The sequence below is a fragment of the Microplitis mediator genome, chromosome 3 (assembly GCF_029852145.1).
Source record: "Microplitis mediator isolate UGA2020A chromosome 3, iyMicMedi2.1, whole genome shotgun sequence".
Classification (NCBI taxonomy): Eukaryota; Metazoa; Arthropoda; class Insecta; order Hymenoptera; family Braconidae; genus Microplitis; species Microplitis mediator.
Window position 1 is genome coordinate 21419586 of NC_079971.1, and position 26062 is coordinate 21445647.

General features: G+C 27.0%; 1 protein-coding gene across 3 annotated transcripts in view; it reads right to left on the minus strand.

Annotated features, from left to right (window-relative positions):
- The window catches only part of LOC130664708 (uncharacterized), a 94744-nt gene extending 73281 nt beyond the window's left edge, over nt 1–21463 (minus strand). For 2 of the 3 annotated variants that reach the window (XM_057464770.1, XM_057464767.1), the window contains exon 1: nt 20879–21463. The gene's annotated coding sequence lies outside the window, so the exon portion shown is untranslated. Of the gene's footprint in view, nt 1–11313; nt 11476–20878 lie in introns of those variants that run through there. The other variant, XM_057464768.1, reaches the window with a different exon arrangement.
- Nucleotides 21464–26062: the final 4599 nt, after the last annotated feature.

Here is a 26062-nt window from a genome sequence, read left to right on the forward strand (position 1 = left end):
ACAGCAACAGCAGCAACAGCATCACCAACAGACGATATGAGAGCTCGCGGTTTAAGAGTAGAGTGGAGGTTCATTTATCATTTGTTGCCTTCTTCCAATGGACTTCTTACAACCATCTTCTTTCCCTCCATGTATTAAATTTTTTTTTTTTTTTTTTTTTTTTTTTACTTTATTATATTTTTTTTTATCTGCTTTATTTCCTTTTACTGAGTATTCTTCTTGTACTCTCAATGTCTTTCATCAGTCACTCTGAGGAGTAATCTTTTTAAAAATATCTATCGATCATTATTTAATAATAATAATAATAAAGTTAAATTGTTGATGGTAATATATGTTGATTGATTTAAATTTTTCACTATCGACGAACAACAAAAACAGAAATTTTAATCAGAGAATGGAAACTAAAAAAATAACTTAAAATATGAATTAATTAACATAATCCATTATCCATTGTCTTTAATATTTAATGTGATCTTTAACATTTCAAATACGCGTATTATTATTTAATAATGATCACGCGGTATTTTAATGTCAGGGTTCAATTAACAACGTTGAGATAATTATCACCCGTGATTTTAAAGAATGAGAATTTTCAATTGCAAGTTGTTTATTTCTGGAAAATTATTCATTTATTCTCCTATATATATATTTATATATTAGGGTGGTTGTTAAAAAATAAATTTTCTCAGGCGCTCTATAAAAAGCTTCTTTTTAGTGAAAAAATACGTGGGGAATTCGGTTTTTTTTTTTTTAGTAAAAAGAACTCGGGCCCCAGGACGATTAAAATTCATTTTTCGATGCAGTCGCGGTTTTTTTTAAATATCTCATGAAATATGCAGATTATAGGAAAAAATCATAGGAACAATTTTGTAGGAAATTAAATTCCTGACAAAAAAGGTTTTGTTCATTTTTTTTATAAAATGTGTATTTATGAAGATATTTTAAAAAAACTTTTTTGGATCTGATCAATTGAGCATTTTTAGAATAATGAATGTCAAAAATAACGTTTTTTCTGAAATATAGACTTCGTAACTCGTAACATATCAATCCTTAATGCTTGTTGTAGTTTCTATATTCTTAGAAAAATGTTATTTACAAAATTTGTAATTCTTCAAACGCTCAATAGATAAGATATAAAAAATGTTTTTTCAAAATATCTTCATAAATACACGTTTTATAAAAAAAATGAATATGACCTTTTTTGTCAAGAATTTAATTTCCTACAAAATTGTTCCTATGATTTTTTCCTTTAGTTTGCATATTTCATGAGATATTTAAAAAAAACCGCGATTGCATCGAAAAATGAACTTGGATCGTCCGAGGCCCGTGTTCTTTTTACTTAAAACAAAAAAGAAACTTTTTATGGGGCGTCTGAGAAAATTTAATTTTAACGACCACCCTAATATAGATATATAGGAAGACGGGTAAAACGGACCACCCCAAAAATTTGGTAAAAAATGTATTTTTTTAAACTATTTTCAATATTTAGTTTCAATTCTTGTTATCAATTTTTTACGATTTTGAATTTCCCGCCATTTTTTAAAATCTTTTTTTCAGAAATTTTTCAGTAGACCTAAAGTATTGGTGGTGCCAAAAACTTTCAGACCAGATGTAGACAATTTTAAAGTAGTCATTTTTTTTTTGAATTTTTCGGGAGGTCCATTTTGCCCGCCCGCGAAAAAAAAATTGTTGCATGGCTAAAAATTTGGTTTAATTGCTTTAAGTGTAAATAAAAAAAAAAAATTCACCAGATTGCAATGCACAAAATTCCATTTCCTTACCGGTCCCATTTTGCCCCCTCCCTCATATATATATAAATTTATCGTAAAAAAATGTACATATATATGAACTCAAATGCGTAAGAACTTTTTTCTGATATTTAAATTGCATTGAAAAAATTTTCATCCCCCCCCCCCTCCTAGAGAAAAAAAAATTTCTGGAAATTAAATAAAATTTTTTGTAAATAATTTACATTTTAAATTTTCCAACTGACACTTCCGATTTTTCAACTGACACTTCCCCCCCAGCCTTTTTTGCCCCTCCCTCCCCTATATATTTATTTATATTTGCAAAGATAAAAAGTAATAATTAAAATAAATATTAATAAAATTTAAATGTTGAATTAAATTCAATAAACGTATTTCCGTTTTGAACTGTGTAAAGAATTTATTTCATTTATTATTCTCTATTTTATTTTTTTTATTTTTATTTTTATTTTATTCTCTCTTCATTCCGTCTTTCATTCTTTCTTAATATAAATCACTAAAAAGGATAACTACGTACTTATATATATATATATACATACTTACATACGTACGTACGTACATAGTTACTTAAGAGAAATAATAGTTTACCAATAATGGTATTGTCACAAATATATATTCCGAGCAACGGTTTATATAAACGCTATATTCAAAAAAGGCGCGAAATTGTTAATATGATATGTGCAGAAAAAAATATTTTTTTTTTTATTTCAACATCATTGCTAAGCTCGATCACGTTCGACGTTTCAGCTTTGTCTTTACGTATTGTAAATACAAATTGATCTCTCCTATACATTTTACACTACATATATATATTTCAATATATATATAAGCCAAGTTATTGAAGAGAGTTGTATGCAATAATTATGGAAGACGTAAGGTGGCACATGCCAAAGTTGTATTGTATATAAAAAAAAATATTATCGCGTACAATTGCGTTTCCTATCGTGGTTTTGTCAAGAACGTGCTTATCAAAATAAACTATTTAAATAAAATTTTTTGCCAGCTAATTAATAATTTATTGAATTGATAATGAGATTGTGAGGTGATTGCACGGCGGAGCTAAAGAATGTGTTTGATATTTATTTTTTTGAATAGGAAAGTATAAAAATTCTTTGGATTTTTTGTATTCTAAACAAGTGTTGGTACTTTTTAAAAAGAATCTAATTTGGTTTCTTAAAAATAATGGGAAAAATATATAAAAATTGTGGGGGTAAAAATGTCTGGTGATTAAGGATTTGGAAAGATGGGTCTGTATAATTAGACTGTCCCAGTGGTTGGACAGACAAATATATTTATCTATATACACGTATTTTATTTATTTATTTATGACAATTATTTTTGTATACATATATATGTCTGTTGAGATGTGTTGACATTATTTATTAATTACACGACAGCTAAATAAATAATTATTGAATATTATCAACAATCTTAGACGTCAAAGAGGTTTAGGACAGAACTAAACAGTCCAGTTTATAATAACGTTTAAACACCAGCAGAAATAATCGCCCAGTGTTTGATAACTGGGCAACTTTTAAATTATCGGTCGGAGTAAATAAACACTTTGTTAATTATATTTTCATAGATTTCGAAAATAAAATAAAGAGTTTAATTAGTCTGGATATTTAATAAATAACAAAATTATTTTATTTTCTCGGATTAGCTCGACAAAGTTCATGAACACGGCCAACAAATTTTCTGGCATCTGAAGTTAATCAGAAATCGGTTAATAGGCCGCCCCCTTAATATTTGAATATTTATGTTACGAACAATTTTATGGAGCGTAATCTCAAAGGATCGAAATTAATCATCTTAATTTCTATAAATTAATTATTTAAGAAAGTAATTATGCAGCGAAGGCTTGACGTTTTGGCGATAAAACATCTTCTTTTAGCTTTTTTTCAAGTTTTTTTAAAAATCTTGTTTACAAATCTGCGGATTTTTGAGAAAAATAATAAAATCCTTCCAAACTTTGGGCTTTAAAAGTTAAGAAGCTCAAAAACAACAGAAATTTGCATTTAAAAGCTTGAGCTTATCGATTAATTTCTTCGAGCTGTCATTATTATTTCTAAAAATCGTCTATCGTATTTAGTGCGCGTGGAAAAAAATTATAGCAACTTGCTGAAGATATTGAAAGCTAAACAAATAAAATAATAAATATCAAACAAAAGGTTTTTGTTGGCTCGACAAATAAATATTTATTTATTCATCATTTAATATTTTATTTATTCGTTAACTCACCAAATTATTATTATTTTTAAAATCAATATACAGATCCGCGAAACAATTTATCAGCAACAAAAAAAGTAACCGTGAATTTCCGAAAAAGAATAAAAATGAATATTTAAAGCAACCCATTGTCACCAGAATTAATACCTTATTAAAATTATTCTTTCACTAATCTCCATATCTCGATATTTAAAAAATAAATAACTTGAAAATTTCTTTTATTAATTTGTATTGTATATATGAATATAATTATCATTATTATAATTATTATAAATTTTAGGCGTGCCGGGATGCATTTTCTCGGGTGAACCCAAGGTATGTAGGTCACAGATTACTGGACGAAGTTGTTCGTCGTCGCGGAATACGGAATGTCGCTCACTAACCAGTCTACACTCTATTATATATATATATATATATATCTATATACACACATGTATATTTACTTGTTGAAGCTTTACTTGACATACACATTAGTAAATTAATATAAAATGTCCACATTGATTTATATATATATTTATATATATAAACAATTGATACAACCTACTAATTTAATAACAAAAGAATTAGACTGAGAGAATAATTATTCTAATATTAATAATAATAAATTCTTTATATATATTTCAATAAAAATTACTCAGTTCATTAGCATATTATATTTTCCATGATTATAAGTCTGAATTACTCATATTTCCATCCTTTTATCATATATATTTATAATCGTAATCTCCTTAAAATAAAAAAAATTTTAAATATCTAATATTCCCAGCAAAATATCAAAGATATCATAAAAACACATAAATACAAATTTATAGAGAATTAAATTCCCTACAAAATTCATCCCAATCATTTTTACCGTATCTCTGATATTTTTGCCAAAATTTAAATTCCAACCCCAAAAACTCAAAAATTCTTCCTTAAAATATATCCAATACTTCAAACTAAAATTCTAGCTCAACTATTCAAGATACCGCGAAAATATATCAGTACAAATTTATAGAAAATTAAATTCCCTACAAAATTTGTCTCAATCATTTTTCCCTATCTCTGATATTTTTTCCAAAATTTAAATTCCAACACCAAAAACTCAAAAATTCCTTTCCTTAAAATATATCCAATACTTTAAACTAAAATTCTAGCTCAACTATCAAAGATACCGCGAAAATATATGAGTACAAATTTTTAGAGGATAAAATTTCCTACAAAAATGAACTCTTACATTTTATTGATAAAACTGATATTTCAAAAGATATATCAATTTAACCATAATAATAATAATAAAAATAAAAAATGTCGATAAAATATTTATTTAAAAATATTTTTACAGTCAATAAGTATTTTATAAATATTAATATTGACATCGTAATTTCGAAGACAATAAGCATCGGCACACCCGAGTATTGCGACCTCGATCTGCGTGGGTAGAAAACTTGCTTGCATACTCTCTTTCTCTTATTTTTTTATTCAACAAATTTTTTATTATTATTATTTAACTCAATAGTTGTTTTCACATTTATATTCGTACATAAATTTGTATATACACTCGTTATATACTCGTGATGCTGAAATATATATATATACATACATACATATGACACATCATGTTCTAAATATTGATAACGAGAGCGCGATAACACGTTTGAGTTAAGAGAGACGCCGACGTAATTATCCCGTCGTCATGAGTCGTAACCGGCCTACAATAAACAACTTCAACAAAATCAACACGTGGTCCGGGTGCCTTTGATTTTTAATTTATTTATGTACAGACTGAGAGGAAGAAAGACAGAAAATGAATAAAAATCATAACAATACTGAGAAAAATTATTATTAGTGTTTATGTAAATTTATATTTTTATTATTGCTGTAAATTTTAAATACTGTATATATTTATGGTATTTGATGCATTAAATAAATGTTTGGATGGAGTATTTATATAAATTTATGCATTTATTATACTGTAACGTATAATACACACGATTCCAGGATCATTTTGTGTACTTTAATTCCGTCTTTGATTAGACGCACCGCGGGAAGTCGGCTTCCGGGCGTGGGTTGTTGGTGTGTATCGAATAATTAACGGGCTAATTTTTTTTTTTTAATGATAACAAGTGTGCATAACATATTAACTAATGTAGATTTCACACCTTAAGAGATAACGGGTGGGAAAAAATTTTTAGCGAATTTTATATCAATGCAGAAATTTCTCAACTGCTGCAGATTTCGCGGCGGTTTTATTTGAAATTTTATTTTGTTGTGAGAAAAATTGATGATTTTTTATGGGTGAAAAAAATGGCGTCGAATTTCGAAAAGACATTTTTGAATTTTTTGTGAAATTTTCCAAAATCTTTAAGTTGGATAAAATTAGACGGGGGCATAAAAAATTTTATGAGGATTTTAGAAAATTTGAAATAAAAATAAAAGGGAAATTTTTGAATTTTCATAATTTTTTTCGAAAAGAAAATTGAGATTTAAGCCAGAGTAGAATTTTTAAGTTTTTTTGAATTTTCGCGCCAATGATAATTAATTTGAAAATTAGAAGAACGAAGTTTTCAGAAAATTTTCGAAAAAGATTGAAGTCGCAGAAATAGAATTTCTGAGTTTTTTAATTTTTCAAAAATTTTCAGCCGTACGAAAGTTACAAAAAATTTGAATTTTTCTCACATTTCAAAGTTCGAATCAAAATTTTTTTTTTACACAAATTTTAACTTTTTTTTTTTAAGACAAAATTCTGGTGTAGCAGCAGAATTTTTCCTGAGGAATCGATAGGATAAGGAACAAATTTCATGTGCCAATTTTTTTCTCAGTATACAAAAATTTCAAAATTTGATAAAAATTCAAATTTCGAAAGAAAAATTTGAATTCTGGATGTGTCCTGTATCTGCAACAGGATAAAATCCTTTGCAGCGACTATTTTTTCCATGTATACAAATAAAGAATTCCTAATTTTCAAATAGAATTTTTTTTCAAAGCAGTGAAATTTTTTCCTGGGCAGAAATTCGAAAAAAAACAACTCTAGTTAATTTTAAAAAATATTTTCTAAATAACTATAAATCTAATTAAAAAATATTCCCCCAAGAATTTGACGTATTAACAAATAAAAACGATATATCGTCCATCTTACCCCTGTATAATAAAATTAAGCCCACCAAGTAAGGAATCCAAATATTGCGCACAAAATAACGATGTTACAAAATTCTTGGCATTATAAACCTCAATCCTAACCTTTAATCTTGTAGAGTAAAAATAAAAAAATTAATCGTCGATTCAACAGTATTTATAAAAAGTATCAAAAAAATAAAATAAAGGACTCGAATCCTCGTGGTATGGGTCCAAAGTGAATTTAAGGACGCGAAGGCTCTACTCAAGAAAAAGATGACGTCGGGTGGCCCGGGTAAACTTTCACAAGTAAGGAGACGAGTAAACTCGTGAAATTTTTTTTTTTACATTGGCGCTTCCCGTATGAAAATAACATATATGGTCAAAATATATGATAAATATCAGAAAATGTATGTGGCCGATTTAACTATATTTTCTGATATATTTTTTTTTATATTAAAAAATATAATATTCATCATATACGAGTCCGTATATGTTTAGCATATATAAAATATATATGTCAATCATATACAAAAAATATGTTTTTATCATATATGAAAATATATATTCTTGTCATATACGAAAACTATATTTTTATCATAAATAAAAATATATATTTCTATCATATACGAAAAATATATTCTGATCATATATAAAAACATATATTTATATTTTGTATGGAAAAAAAAATTTCTTCTTCGTATGACCAACTCCAATTAAATTAGATCTAAATTTTAATATACTCTTCAAATTGCAGTTAAAAATTTCAAAATTAGTTAATTTGATGCAAATATATATACCCATATACATATACATACACCGAATAAAATATATGCTTAAATATAACAAAGAAAATATATGGTGCCATATATAATATAAATTATGTGTTACCATATATTTCATTTCATATACAAATTTTATATTTTTTGAATATAAAAGGAAATATATCAATACAATATATTATAAGGTAAATGTAAATGTATATATAGCTTAATATAAAAAACATATAAGTTACATATATGGAATACATATATTACTACGGTATATAATTTTATATTGAATCGGCCAAAATCTCTATGTGATTTTTTATAATAGACAATATAATATATCATATATTTTTTAGTTGCAAACATATATGATTTTATGTATTTTAACCATATATTTTTTTTTCATACGGGTTGTGACGTCAGTTTTTATGATTATTATTATTATTATTATTCGAATTTCGTCCTTATTGAGACACTCAAATTGGGCGCCAAGTAATTTTGCACCGACTTTTCATAAATTTTTATAAATTTTTTCACCCAAAAAAAATATATAGCCCAGTATTTTAAGTATTAAGAGTTTTTATACTGAATTATTTTAACATAAAAGGACCGAAGATACAAAGAAGAGTAAAATGGGCGCCATAAAAATAAAAAAAAAATGATATCCCTGGAGAATTTTAAGTTAAATCTGGTCATGACACTTTTGAATTTTAAATTTAAGGATTTAATTTTAAATTCACACAACTTTTGACCAGTTTTAGATTTAAACGGAATCGGAATAGTTTTTTTTTTGTATGTTAAGTGTAAGGATCGATAGCAAAGAATGGACAAAATAAAATGCTGATTGAGGTTTATTTGAAATTGTAATTTTTTGATTGAATTTGATGCCGACATGTCGATTGCGATACACTGTCTTCATTTTAGTGGATCCCGGGAGACATTTTTGTTTATTTTAGTGACATTTTAGTGGAATAAGAGTTGGGTATGGGCATGAACATGGCCACGGGCTGGTAAGATAAATACTGCCGCGATTCGCGGTAGACAAGTGGATTATTTTAGTGGTTTATTGGAAATTGGGAGTTAAAAATAAATGATAATTGAGTTTGTGTTGAAGGTAAATGACCGGGTGGTCTACGTCAGCGGTTATAACATTGAAATAATGTTGGTGTTGAGAAGGAAAAATAAAAAGTTTGTGTATAAAAGAGAGCTCAACACATCTGGCTGCACGTGTTTGTGGTATTTAAATGACATTCAATAAGTAATTTCCTGCTTATTGAATGATAATGTAATCAAGAATTTTTAATCAACTGGTCTGTAAATTGTAAGCAAAAAAGTATGACATTTTAATTGGTAATTAGACAATCGTTTGTATTCGGTAAATAATTATTGTAATGGGAAATTTTTTCAAGTTTGTTGCAAGTTTTGTTTTTTTAATTAGATGTGATGATTGAGGAAAAATAATTTTAATAGGGTATTAATTCTGGTGACGATGGGTCGCTTTAAATATTCATTTTTAATCGTTTTCGGAAATTCACGGTTACTTTTTTGGTTGCTGATAAATTGTTTCGCGGGATCTGTATATTGGTTTTAAAAATAATAATGATTTGGTAAGTTAACGAATAAATAAAATATTAAATGATGAATAAATAAATATTTATTTGTCGAGCCAACAAATACCTTTTGTTTGTTATTTATTATTTTATTTGTTTAGCTTTCAATATCTTCAGCAAGTTGCTATTATTTTTTTCCACGCACACTAAATACGATAGACGATTTTTAAAAATAATAATGACAGCTCGAAGAAATTAATCGATAAGCTCAAGCTTTTAAATGCAAATTTCTGTTGTTTTTGAGCTTCTTAACTTTTAAAGCACAAAGTTTACAAGGATTTTTTTATTTTTCTCAAAAATCCGCAGATTTGTAAATAAGATTTTTAAAAAAACTTGAAAAAAAGCTAAAAGAAGATTTTTTATCGCCAAAACGTCAAGCCTCCGCTGCATAATTACTTTCTTAAATAATTAATTTATAGAATTTAAGATGATTAATTTCGATCCTTTAAGATTACGCTCCATAAAATTGTTTGTAACATAAACATTCAAATATTAAGGGGATGGCCTATTAACCGATTTCTGATTAACTTTAGACGCCAGCAAATTTGTTGGCCGTGTTTATGAACTTTGTCGAGCTAATCTGAGAAAATAAAATAATTTTGTTATTTATTAAAAATCCAGACTAATTAAATTCTTTATTTTATTTTCGAAATCTATGAAAATATAATTATCAAACTGTTTATTTACTCCGACCGATAATTTAAAAGTTGCCCAGTTATCAAACACTGGGCGATTATTTCTGCCGGTGTTTAAACGTTATTATAAACTGGACTGTTTAGTTCTGTCCTAAACCTCTTTGAGGTCTAAGATTGTTGATAATATTCAATAATTATTTATTTATCTGTCGTGTAATTAATAAATAATGTCAACACATCTCAACAGACATATATATGTATACAAAAATAATTGTCATAAATAAATAATTAAAATACATGTATATAGATAAATATATTCATCTGTCCAATGACTGGGACAGTCTAATTATACAGACCCATGTTTCCAAATCCTTAATCACCAGACATTTTTATCCCCACAATTGCTATATATTTTCCTCATTATTTATAACAAACCAAATTAAATCTTTTCTAAAAAATACCAACACTTGTTTAGAATATAATAAAAATCCCACGAATTTTTTTTTACTTTTTCGTCTACAAAATTCACAAAAAAAATTTCTTGACTCAAGAAAGATTTTGCATTAAAAATTAAAGACAAAAACTTTTCTAGCACCGGAAAAAATTTCTTGGCTCAACTCAAAATTTTCTTGGAGCGAGTAAAAATTTTTTTGCCCCAAGAATTTCTTTTTTTTTTCATATACTAAATAAATTTTTCCATCTCTACAATAACCCAAATTACATAACAGCAAGTCTGCGGTTCGAAACCACATCATAGTTTTTTCTTCTATCATAAAATTACCCCTACTCCTCACCAATTCCTACACATATTTCACAATTATCAAGACTCCTAATTAAATTTTAACAGATTCACATCCTATTTAATAAAAAAAATCCATAAATAACAAAAAGCCTTTGAATAGAAGCGTAAATTGAATCCTCAAAGATGAAAAGCCAGACTTGACTGATGTGTAATTTAAAAACAGTAAGTTGAGGTATAAAACAGTAGAATATACTAAGAGAGTAGTATCTAGTCAAGTGGTAATAAATATGTCACCGTTACCACCGGCGCATTGGCTCGTGCTACTAATGCCAGTAGTAGCTTGCGTACTTTCACGCCTCGTGCCTTATATTATTCTCCAGTGGCTCTAAAAAGGCCTCCATATATATATGTATGTATAATACAACTATATATCTATCCGTCTATCTATCCATGTTCCTCTACCGGTTATACCTTTCCACAATCGCTTATAAACCCAACAGCATCATCATCTAACGCCGGCCTCTAATTCTCGATGTATCTCCTGATGGCTCTTAACTCCTTCTATTCCTCAACTTCGCATCTATCAGTAGCAGAAACCACCAGTGGAAGCAACGGCATTGAAAGCACCCCGCAGAGTTACCACTTTGGACTTAAACCCGGTCTTTGTTGTTTGCTTGCAAGCCGATTCTTTTATCGGACAATAGAGTACTGAGTACTGATTACGCAGGATAGAAGATAGAAAACCTGGACTGGAGATAGAGAAAGAAGTCAGGTCACAAAAAAAGGACCCGTGATTGAACGCATTGATGGAAGGATAAAATGTCATCCGAGGTGATCTGGGTATGCAAATTTTTTGAGTTGCCAATTGGAAAAATTAAGGCTGTGTATTGGGTGGATTTTGATATGTAATACTAGATATAACTGGTTATTGTTGGGTACCATCAGTTATTGAGACGGGAGATATGAAGTTCTTTTGTGCTTTGAGGAATGAATTTTGATTGTTGGGAGAAAAAAAGATGATTTTTTTTTGATCGCGATATTTTGGTGAGGGGGATATAGGTGGACGTTGTTGGGAGTCGGAAAATTTAATTGACGGCTGTGAGCAAAAAATACTGGAGCGATTGGGTGGAAGTCGGTTTTGAGGAAACGAAATTTTGTGAAAAACTTTGGATAGTTTGAGCTGCACTCAAACGGGATTTAACGCTGGCGGAACCTAAGTTGTAGGAAAGTAAAGTACTTTGCGAGTTATTATATTAATTATATATATTTATCTTATATATATTGTGGTAAAGAGCCAGTTTGTGATGTTTGCTCGGATTATTTAAAATAAACTTTAGTACTTTGTATAATAACTCATTAACCATTGAGTTTACGTTAAAATTTATGATAATCATTATTGTAGCAAATTAAATTTTCTATAACTTCATTTATGTACATTTTTATCGTATCTTAAATAATAAAGCCATAATTTAAAATCAAAGTACTAATTAAATAAATTGGTGTTTGAATAAATCTATATAAACTTTTTTATCTTTAAATTAAAATTTCTTCTAAACTATCACAGTTACGACTAAAAAATCTCAGTACTTTTTTACAGCAAATTAAATTATCTACAAATAAGTTCCCATAAAATTTTATCGTATCTTCAATAATAAACCCACAAATTAAAATCAAACTACTGATCAAACAAATTCATCAAAATATAAATCCTCATAAAATTTTTTATTTTAAAATTAAAATTACTCATAAACTATTGCAGTTATGACCAAAACATTTGTATACTTTTTTATAGATAATTAAATTTCCTACAAAAAAGGTTCTCATGACTTTTTACCTAAATCCAATAGCTTCCAAGTTATTCAAATTTGCGCCAGCCTCAAAACTAAATCTATAACACTGTAAAAATTTAGCGGAGTGAATAGTGTAAATCCGGAATGAATGCAGATTTAAATAAAATCCCAGATCCCTCCGCTGAAAAAACAAACTCCTTATTTATGCTGCAACAGGACGCAATCCCGTGGGAGTAACAGGACAAAATCCTGTTGCAGCGACAGGATTTTCATGTTACAGCAACAGGACTTTTCCTGTGGAATCAATAAGATAAGGAACCAGTTTCATGTATCATTTTTTTTTTGTCAGTACAGTAAAATTAAAAAAAAAATTCAAATTCTGGATTTTATTCTGTTGCTGGAACAAGATTTTGTCCTGTTGCTCCCACAGGATTATGTCCTGATACAGCGGCTACTTTTTTTCCATGCGTATGCAGTAATTTTTTTCTTAAACTCGGGAACTCGGATGTAAATGAATTTCCGTAATCACTCGTAATTTTTCCCAGTCTCATTGTCCAAAGAATAAATAAATTTTCGTTATTGCTGGTCGTTATAATAGAATAACAATAGTAACCATAGTAACAGCAGAATATAACCAGCTGTGTATTTAATATATAATGTAACCAGGAACAACGACAACCTACGTGTTAAACACACCCAGTACAGTCCGGATACGCAGAGTGCACGCGTTTTACGTCTCAACAAAACGTCTACTAATATCTTGTCTCTTTCTCTTACAAATTAAATCCTTTGTCTATCTCAGCCTCAACATATATTACCATACGGCATTCCTTATATCTGTCCTATTCCCAACATATATGCATTAATAGTTCACAAACCACTAAAAAGACACTTAACTCTCTTTCGCCGCGCGTATATCGCGTGCATTTTAAACCCGTTTTGACTCCCCGCGTAATCACTTATAATCTTTCACCAATTCTGTCTCTCTTAAGTTAATACTTTCATTACTTATATTTAATGCATCTGATATTTTCTTCTCTCTTTACTTGTAAATAGTTGAGAGCAAAAGGAAAATAGAAAAAAAAAAAAAAATGGTTTCTACGGCATAATTTCTATTACATTAAGACCCTGACGTTGAAGTGCGTGGGCGTTAGCTGCCGTTTTATATTATAAATAATAAAATAAAATAATAATAATAATAATTGTAATGATGATAATAATGTTGTGTTCAAAGATGGAACTAAAAAATATATTTTAATGTACAAAACAAGATCTACAGCTGGTGATTGGAATGTGGGTTAGGCTACTGATAGTAAACGTCTCCGTGTTCTAATTTAATTATTAATTAATTCATGTTATAGATAGAAAATATGTAACGGTGTTATTTTTATAGTAATATGTTATATATGTTTGTTGTATATATTTGTTATATATATTTAATAAAAAGAAATTTTTGACATGATTTTTAGGTTTAAGGCTGGTTCAAATTTGAATAACTTGGAAGCTATTGGATTTAGGTAAAAAGTTATAAGAACTTTTTTTGTAGAAAATTTAATTATCTATAAAAATGTATAGAGATGTTTTGGTCGTAACTGCAATAGTTTATGAGTAATTTTGATTTTAAAATAAAAAACTTTATGAGGATTTATATTTTGATGAATTTGAATGATCAGTAGTTTGATTTTAATTTGTGGGTTTATTATTGAAGATACGATAAAATTTTATGGGAACTTATTTGTAGATAATTTAATTTGCTGTAAAAAAGTACTGAGATTTTTTAGTCGTAACTGTGATAGTTTAGAAGAAATTTTAATTTAAAGATAAAAATGTTTATATAGATTCATTAAAACACCGATTTGTTTAATGAATACTTTGATTTTAAATTACGGCTTTATTATTTAAGATACGATAAAAATGTACATAAATGAACTTATAGAAAATTTAATTTGCTACAATAATGATTATCATAAATTTTAACGTAAACTCAATGGTTAATGAGTTATTATACAAAGTACTAAAGTTTATTTTAAATAATCCGAGCAAACATCACAAACTGGCTCTTTACCACAATATATATAAGATAAATATATATAATTAATATAATAACTCGCAAAGTACTTTACTTTCCTACAACTTAGGTTCCGCCAGCGTTAAATCCCGTTCGAGTGCAGCTCAAACTATCCAAAGTTTTTCACAAAATTTCGTTTCCTCAAAACCGACTTCCACCCAATCGCTCCAGTATTTTTTGCTCACAGCCATCAATTAAATTTTCCCAACTCCCAACGACGTCCACCTACACCCCCCTCACCAAAAAATCGCGATAAAAAAAATTTCTACCATCATTATCATTTAATTGACAAAATAAATTAAAAATCCTCACATCCTTTAATTATTTTAACTACAAATAATTAAAACCAGTGACTCGACTCTTTATTCACCTTAATTAACCCTTCGTACTAAACCTAAAAATTATTTAATCACCACATTCATATATTTTTTTTCATAAATCCTAATTACTACTTATTATCATAACTATTAAAAATATCCATAATTATCGATTTAATTATCGTTCGCTAAAAAATTTTTATTGCCGGTAATTAAAAAAATATTTCATTCGCATCCACTAATTTATTTCCTCATAATTATTTCAATTGATCACAACAATTATAAATATATATCTCTATATATCCACAATAAAAAATTCTAAAAAAAACTCATATGTTAAACATATGTGACTTTTAAAAAAATTTTCTCACACTTTCCCATCAAAAATTCCAAGTCAATAAAATTTACCAAAAAAATTTTTTGCTCCAAAAAAAAAAATTTTTTACTCCAATAAAAAAAAAATTTTAATGAAAAGTGTAAATGAGTGTCTGTTTAAAAAGGAAATATAATAGAGGGATAAAAATGAGGTAGAGAAGATAAAAAGAGAAAGAGAAAATCACGCGTCATAAGAGGAATTCCATGGATATATATATATGTTTCATTCTTTTTTATCTTATTATTTGTTTCTTTCTTACTGTAGACCCTCTTTCCAAATGGTTTTTTACTGGTTTATGGGATTTTTTTCACGCTCCACGAGCAACTTGTACAGTCGTACATCAGACTTCACTTTATTCTCTTATACACACGTTTTTTTAAAAATATTATTTTTTAAAATTATATTCCTTCATTCTTATATGTTTCATCGTCTTGTCTCATTCACATTTTTATTTTATATATTTTTTGTTTTTACCTTTTTTAGATTTTTTTATTTTTACGACTATACGTATTTGGTCTTAACCAGAGTCTTTCTAACTCATACTGATACTTATAGTCATGGGGATCGACGAGACCCTTGAGAGACATCAAAAATAAAAATATTTAATGCCATAAAAAAGTTGCTATTAAAAAAATATAAAGATCCTTAAGAATTTTACTGCCGGAATTTTTTGTTGGAAAAAAGTTTTTTTTATTTTTAATTACTAGGAGTTCAAGTTTCAAGTTTACGGTTTACTTTATGAAGACCTTTTTTGTAGAAAATTTCATCCTCTATAAATTTGTTTTCATATATTTTAACTGTATCTTTGATAGTTTACCCATAATTTTAATTTTCCTTCTTCTCTAATCAATTTTGGAAATAATCACTCCAAAAATTTTATGATCAAATACAAATTCTAGCAAAAGTATCACAGATATGACAAAAGTGAAAAGGAACTTTTTTGTAGAGAATTAAATTTCCTACACAAATAGTCTGATTGACTTTTGTCGAAAATTTGATATTTTAGAAGATATTTTAATTTGAAAATTTAGATGAAGAAATTTGACGCAGTAAAAATTTTGTTTTTTTCGAAAATTATTAAAATTTTAATTAATTGGTTAATTTTTGCAATTAATTGTCGTTGGTAGTGAGTATATGGATGAGTGAAAAATAAAAAAGAGTTCTTTGTTAAAACATTGGAGGTTTTTTTGAGTCCCTACTGGGAAATCTACCGAGAAATCGTAAAATCGTAGGGCGATAGGGTAAACAGAGCAATGGGGGCTGTTTTAAACTCGGGGGTACAAGAGCATGAATCCGAATAATAAAAAAAAAATAATCATAATAATGAGTGAACGAAACATTGAAAACCCCATGAATTTACATTATGTGAATTGTGAAAGAGGCGCGTCCTTTTTTGCGTCTAATTTCCATGAATTTGGACAGATGACTCGCGTATGAGTTTATATATATGTATAAATATATAAACATATGACGTAAAGATGAATTATTATTTTTTTTTATTGTTCAAGTAATGGGTTTATGGGAAAGTGTTGCGACTAAAAAAATTAAACCATAAAAATCGTCTTTTTTTTTCAAACAAAAAAAATTTTTTTTTTAATTCTTACTCAAATTTTTTTTTTAAATTAATTTGAATAAATAAAATAATTTTTTCAAGTGATGACAAAATTTTTGATTGAAATTTTTTTTCTCTATGTCAAAAAATTTTTTTTCAAATTTTCAAAATTTTTCTTTTGTGATATTATTGAAATTTAAAAAATTATCAATTTTCAAATTTTATGCGACACAAAAAAAAATTCAAGTTCAATATTTGTTACCATGAATTTCTTTTAAAATTTGAATTCAAATTTCATCAAAAAGAAAAAGCGCGCGAATTTAAAAATCTAATGGTTTTAAAAAAAAATTATCAAAATTTGAAACAATAAAAAGTCGCGAAAAAAAATTCCATGCTTTTTTAAAAAAAAAAAAAATCAATTACCCTAATAAAAATTCTTTATAAAACTAAAAAAAATTAATTGTCTTTATCTGAAAAAAAAGTTCTCATTTTTTTTCTTAAATAAAGAGACTCACGCGTTTATTAGATTAACCGCGAACGCGAACGCGAGCTCTAAGGTTTTGCCATTCTCCAGATAAAAATCACCACAGATAAAAACATATTAAATAAAATAAAATTTAAAAAAACATTCAAACAAATATATATATATATATATATATATATATATATATATATATATATATATATATATATATATATATATATATATATATATATATATATATATATATATATATATATATATATATATATATATATATATATATATATATATATATATATATATATATATATATATATATATATATATATATATATATATATATATAAATACACACAAAAAAAAACGTGATAAAATATTTTAAATCCATAAGTAGTTTTTTAAAGGAATAAAATTTTCTGGTAGCCGACGCTGTAAATTTACCGATTTTTTAATCTTTGTACTCAGTTTCTTATACATATATACATACATACATATATATATTTATAATTTAAAAATTCTGCCTGTATAAATAAAATAAATATTTAGCCATTTTTGTAAATTTATTTTTAACTTTCAAAAACTCCATAACTTATATTATTATTATATATATATATACATATATATATTCTGTTTTCATATATTATATCCTTTTACAAGATATCCGTAAAACGAAAGTAGTAAATCTCATGACAAACAATAATAATTTAAAAATGAAAGAGATTTAAAAAAAAGGCAACAATAAATATAAGGATCAGTATATATATAAATATATTGTATATGTAATATGTAAAACCTTAAAGGCAACTATATCGTATACGAACAAGCTAAATACTCAAAAGAAAGCCGATGCCAAGTTACGAGTTTGTATATGAAATGCGACCACCTCTTAGCTGCCCTCCAATTGTTTCTAAATATTTTTCCTTATTTTTAATTTTTTTATTTATTTTGTATACTACTACTATGTACTTTATACAAAAGCATCCATTTACCATTTGTACTTTATATTATATATTGAGGATGTGCTCAATATATATTTTATGTTTATATCTGCACCATTATCCTTCGAGCTAAGACTCTACATCACGATGTTATGTGCGCTGATATATATAAAGTTCAAACGTTATATTTGCCCTCTAATTGGAATTTATTGGACCTCACGCGCTGATACGGTGAAAAATTTGTTTTACTATCAATTATTAGTCTTATAATAATCTACTGCTGTACGTATGTACATTTTTCTTTATCGTTTTTATGAAATACTGAGATGGACTTTTGAATTTTTTTGAATTTCGCGGGGAATTTAATAAAGTGAGAACTTGAAGATTTTTAAGCAGTAACTTTTTTATTTCGTGTTTTCAGTTGAGTTTCGAAGTGTTTTTGGTTTGAAAAAGTTTAAAATTTGAATTTTGTTACAAAATTTGCCGAAAATTTTTACCAAAATTAGAATTTGAGAAGAAAATAGTTTTGTAGCTTAAGTTGGAAAAATTCGAATTATTGTGGGAGATTTTGAAATTTGAATAAAATACTAGATATTTTTGGGAATAATTAGAAAAATTTGTTTTACTATCGATTATTAGTCTTATAATAATCTACTGCTGTACGTATGTACATTTTTCTTTATCGTTTTTATGAAATACTGAGACGATCTTTTGAATTTTTTTTAATTTCGCGGGGAATTTATTAAAGTGAGAACTTTAAGATTTTTAAGCAGTAACTTTTTTATTTCGTTTATTCAGTTGAATTTCGAAGTGTTTTTGGTTTGAAAAAGTTTAAAATTTGAATTTCGTTCCAAAATTGGCCGAAAATTTTTACCAAAATTAGAATTTGAAGAAGAAAATTTTTTTGTAACGAGTTGGAAAAATTCGAATCATTTTGGGAGAATTTGAAATTTTATTAAGACACTAGATATTTTTGGGAATGATTCGATAATTTGGGAACTTAAATAAATAATTTAGTCCATGACGAAGAAAATTTTAAGAACGTTTTGATCTTTAATTATTAAATTTCAAATATTGGCGGTAAATTTTTGAATTTAATTCAATTGATTTCTGAGATATTTTTAGATAAAAAATTGGGATAATTGTTTCTATTTCATGAATTCTTCATAATTTTCTCGATAAAATGAAGAATGAATTTTGGAACAAGCATTTGGTTTGTTGGTTTTTGGTTTTAGTTCATTTAAATTTTGAGATTTTTCCAGAGTAGGATCTTGAAATTGGTTTCTAATAGATTTCAACTTTATTTCTACTGATCGAAAGTTAAAAATATCAAATATTTCTGATCACTTACTAGAAAATTTCGAATCAAACCGAAAAATAAAATTCAGAGCTAAAGTTTCTTTATTCTAGAATTTTTTCAAAGACTTCGCAGATGTAAAACTTCAAAACTGTTACATCAAAAAGACTTCTGTGGAGTTTTTCTAGAGATAAAAATTACTATACACAATTTTCGAGGTACATTTTACAAAATTTTTTGAACAAATGTTTTCAAACTGAATTATTTGCACGTTTTTTCTGCGCAACAAATTCTTAATCCTAAATCCGATAAATTTTTACAAGAGAAAAATTACTAAGCGACATTTTTCAAACAACGATTTCATTTAAAAATTTTTCTGACTCGGAATTTTAATAAGAAAATATTCAGATTCAAACGAAAAGTTTCCACCAGAAAATTAAATAAAATCTTTCAATAAATTCCGCTCTCAAAGTTTTTCTTCCAAAAAATTTTTCTTAAAAAGAAATTTCTAGACAAAATTTTCCATTCATTTTTTAAAAAATTATACAAGATTTTCTGATAATAATTTTTAAACTGAAATTTCTTTTCGAAATTTTCTGACCCTTTTGTAATTATTATCAATATTTTTAATGAATTTCTACACAGAGTAAAAGGATTTCTTGTCACAACAAATTTTACTTGACTCAGGAAAATTTTTTGTATGAAAATTGAAAACGAAAATTTTCTAGGGGCGGGAAAAAAGTTTCTTGTGTCAAGAAATTTTTATTTCTCTCTACTAAACTCGTTTTGAAAAAAAAATCCACAGAATAATTTTCCAAGTGATTTTCAAAAAAACCCTACTGCTGTCCCAAAAATTTTTTTCAAAATTTTCAAACTAAACTAAATTTTCCCGGTTTTTTTTATCTACAATTTCAAAACTAATTTTCCTAAATACAAATTTTCCAGACCATCAGGTTTTCATATGAAATCAATTTTTCAAATTCAAAAAATTATCCCACGCAAATTGCAATCAACTTTTAAAATAATTTTCCAACAAAATTATCATCCCCTAAAACTTAACCTCAATTCAAAATTCCTTATAAAATAATCTCTAATTTTTTTAAATTTCCCAAAAATAAATTCAAAAAATCACATTTACACAATTACACATTTTCACATTAAAAAATAAATTAATCACTTGTTAAAAACATAAAAAATCACTTAATTAAAATTACCTTATATCCATCATCGAGTTTTCCATTAAAAGTATATCACCATCTTCAGTTACAAAAAAAAACTACACTCGTTATTTTCAAATATTTAAATTTTTAGAAAATTTATCAAGCTCTAATTAATAAATTAATTACTTAATAATCAATTACTTTAAAATAATATAATTAATTACACTTCACCAATCCTAACACAATCACCGTTTATATATTTATATATATATATATTTTGAATAAACAATTTATTTATTTATTTAAACACGAGCACTAAAATCCACCAGCACTAAAATCCCTCGTAATCTTGAAGTCTTATTTTTTTTTTTTAAATGAATTTATCAGCAGACACTGTCACTTAATTTTCTAATTATTTATTATTATGATTGTAAAATTAATAAAATAAATATATGAGATGTTAAATAAGTGGATGATGGTTGAGATGTAAAAAAGCGTGGATGTTTTAAACGCACGATTAACCGCACGCGGGATTTACAAGCTCACCTCGACTCGGTACGAGCGACGAAAGCCGAATTGTCCCGGCCGCAACGCAACACTCAGTCGTGATCGGGGGTGACGATTCACCGTAGGCTCTGCAGCACCAGCACCAGTTGGTAGTAATAATTTCTGTAGTAGGGTATAAGCTGACGGAGTGGGGAGGATCAGTGCCGAGGGGTGGGAGAAAGCGTTAGGGGGCGGGGCTCGCGGGGGTGGCCTGCTCAGATGGGGAAAATATATATATATATGTATGGATGGATGGATGTATATTTTTTTTTGGCCTTTTGCGTTCAACGGTGGGGACAATCATCTAATGTAATGTCAATTTAATTAATTTCAATTTTTTTTCGCTTCATTGAATTAGAGGAATTACTTGAAGTTTTTTTTTTATTTTTTGAAATTTGCAGTAAAGATTTTTCTAGATAATTTTTTGTTGAGATAATTTTATAAGACGTAAATTATCTAGATTTTTTTACCAAGATTTTTTGAGGGCAGTAATTTTTTGTTTAAATTTTAGAGGACTTAGATAATTTATCAATTATCTAGATAATGAGATTGAAAAATTATCTCGATGATTATATGTGTGATCTACATACATTTTTGAGAGATATTATGATCTTTGTAGCGGGATTATGTTCTAGAAATTCTAGATTATGTAGAAATTAGAATTATCTAGATAATCTTAAGATGATTGTTAAAAATAATTAGATAATTTTTTATCTGTATGTTGAATAAATCAAAATTTTATCAGGTAAAATTTTCATTGAAATCGTCTAGATAATAAATCAAGTGTCTCGATAATTTTTAAGATTGCAGTCTCTAGATAACTTTAAATTGAATTCTTATAAAACTTAAGATTTTTAATTATCTAGCATTGGATTAATTATCTAGATAATTTTATCTGTACTAAATATAATTATCTATATAACCTAGTAATTTTAATCACAAGAACTGAATTATTCATAATAAATTTTGCAAACAAAATTAATCTAGATGATGTATGAAATTATCTAGATAAAATATTTTGTGTTAATACTGTAGATTAATTTCATTGAAAAAAATTTTATAATCATGGGATATTATCTCAATAATTAAATGCTAACAATCATCTAGATAATTGACAATATTATCTTAACAATTATCTCGATTCCCAGATAAATTTTGAATCATTTAGATTGTAATCCTTGAAAAAAAAATTCAAAAATATTCAATACTCTCTCAGCAATTCAATCCTATCAGTGATCTCGATAATTGATAATATCATCTCAAAAATTATCTCAATTCTAAGGTACATTTATTAATTATCTAGACTAAAGCCTCTGTAAAAAATTTCTAAAAATATGTGATACCCTCGCAGCAATTTAGTACTAACATTTATCTGGATAACTGTCAATATTATCTCAAAAATTATTTCGATTCTTAGATACATTTTCTAATCATCTAGATTTAGATCCCTATCCATAATTTTCACAAATACGTGATACTGTCAATAATTAATTTTTAAAAATTATCTAGATGATTACCAATATTATCTCAAAAATTATCTAGATCACAAGATAATTTTTTTACATGATCTACAATAATTATCTCGTAAAAACTTCTAAAATACGTTATACTGCCTCTATAATTTATTACTGAAAATTATTTAGATAATTAAATAAAATTATCTCATAATCATCTAGACAATTTCATCATTATCGATCTATTAAATTTATTATTAGAGACGATTCAACGAAATCTACTGAACTAGAAAAAATTTCAAGTGTGTGAGTAATTATTTATTTTAAAGTCGCTGATTTAATCGCGATTCTGATGAATAAAATAGTAATTATTTTTGGTGTTAATAAGTACCGGTCAGTAATGAAGAAAAGTCCGACACGCGCGACTCGATAAGCGCGAGACGACTGAAACCCGTCGTAATAGTACCGAATCCTCGAGTAACCCCTCCAGCCCTTCGTGTCCCCTCTTCTGCGTTACATTGGCACGACGACCCGTACTGTACCGATCAAATCTTTTCTCTCTACTCTATACAGTCAATTCCATACTTTACTCTACTCTACTTTGCTCTAACTCAACTCAACTCAACTCTACTCTACTCTATATATAATAGCGAATAAAACACATATTTAAGTATTGATACGAGTTTTCTATTGTACTCTATTGTGTTATATCTAGATGACTATTATGTGAACAAGGTGTTGCCAATGTATGTGCGGTAGCATTTCCTCCGAGAATGGGTTGAAATATATATATATATATATGAAATAAATTCTAATTTTCTGATTTCTTACATCAAGAATAGGTCAAGAATTTCAAATTACATACTTAGAAAATTATTATAAAATATTTTGATCTTGAAATTGAGGGGAGGGGGGGGGGGGGGCAGTGGAATTTTCGAAAAATTTCAAAAGAAGAAAATTTTGTCGCTTTTATAAAATTTGAGAGAAATTAAATATCTGGGACACAATGAGGCGTTGAAATTTTTTTTGTCAAGAACAAATTTTCAAAATTTCATAGAAAGAATTTTCAAAGATGAGATAAATCAAAATTTATTTATTTTTTTTGAGAACTGTACAATGAATTTACTTTTTTTTTGGAGCCTTTGTGCTCATTTCTATTTTATTAGAAAAACACAAAAATTGTGATCCTGCAAATTTTGAAAACGAATTTCTCAAAATTTTGATTAATTTCAAAAATTTAAATTTGTAAATTGAGCGGTAAAATTTAAAAAATATCAAAAACAAAAATTTCCGAAATTCTCAAAATTTTAGAAAAAAGAAAAAAATTTCATTTGAATTTTTTTTTCCCGCCAAAAAATTTTTTTCTCGCCCCAAGGAGAGATTCGTTTTAAATTCAAAATGCGAAAACTTTCTTAGGGAAAATAAAAATTTTCTTGAGCTACAAAATATTTTTTTCTGTGTAGAAAAATCAAACTATTACAAATTTTTGTAAAAAGAATTCTTACAAAATTAAAAATAAAATATCGGTGGGAAATAAAACACAAGGCCATAAAAGAAATTCAATAACTGAAACAATTGTCGTATCGTCTTCAAGTATGTAATTTTTTTTTCTACGTTACTCAGGCATAACACATACATTTATATATGTATATATATCGGGTGCAATCTACATAACATATATTTAATAAATATATGAGTAGATATATTATAAGCAAACAGACAAGACAGTAAGACGTTATAACTATTTGCTTTATCTATATATAAATACACATATATATAAATATATATATGTAGATATTAGCGATTGGAGCCTTAGGAATGCAAAAATTAAAATATCGAGTTCGTTCACTTACACACTACATATATATTTTCGTTATACAAATTATGAATAAAAAAATCCGGATATTGATATAAATATATAAAATGTATATAGTATATGTTTATGTATAGATTTTATAGAGTACAAGGAAATTAAAGGTAAGGCGTGAAAGTTGTTAGAGACCATCAACCTGGGGTACTACGATCAAGCATGACGTATACATGTGAGATTTAAACTTAAGATACTATTAAAAATATATTACTATGTATATAAATATATATGTATTTAACAAGCAATATAATGCAAGATTATAAAGTCATGTGACAACTTGACAAGACGTATTTATGGTACACGTTTTGTAGTTTTTTTTTTTTTTTTTTCTGTGCTTTGTTGGGTTTAGATGTGTGTTGTTAAGAGTAAAAAGTGTGTGAATTTTGTATAGGTGATAGACTTGCGCGATTGTCGAAAACACAAGCATGCGTATTGCAGAAAAGTTATTAAATCACCGAGGGTAGTTTTAAGCCATGCCCACTTGGACCCTTAGTCACTCCCATTTTGGGAAAAATTTTTTTAGTGTTGGTCGACGCTGGAAAAAAGGGATAGAAGTGGAGTTTTGACAATGAGTTGGGGGCATTAGAAAAGATCGCTGGTTGAGGCTGGTATTTAAAAGTTATAGAGATAAATTATGGGAAGTTTTTTTTATGAAAGAAAGAGTAAACAATTTTTGAGAAAAATTTTGAAGTATTTTTCTCATGATACTGAAATTATTTTGTAAATTAATTAAGAAAATTTTTGGGCTTATTGGAGGGTAATTAGGTAAGAAAATTTAAAAGGATATTTAGCCATTTTTATAGATATTTCATTAAAAATGTCAGACGAGCCTCGAGATTTAATTACTGGATATTGACAGTAAAATCTTGGAATTATTTGAAATAACATTAAATAATCTATGATCTGTTTTGGGAGAGACACATTGACATTTTTTTTAAAAGTCACTTAATTTTTTAAAAATTAATTTATTGACTGAAAAAAAATGTAATTAAAGTCACGCTTGGATTTTTTTTCTTGTGTTAAAGTAGGGAGGGATTTTGGAGAATATCCTTAATAAGGAATTTGTAATTGTCAAATAAAGTTTATTAAATATTAATAATAAACCGCGAGCTGGATGACATTTGTGTCAGATGACAAATAAAATAATTCCCTCAACACATTTTTAGTTGTTCTCATTTACATTTTACGAGTACCATCTTACCCCACTATTATTTTTAAATATTTTTTAATTGCATTATTATTAGCGGCCTTATAAATCATTGAGCTTTTGTCGGTCATTTAATTATCGTAATAAATATTTAAATTATTGTTCTGACATTATTTTACAAACCCCCATAACTTTTTATATTTTTAATTTATCTATTCATC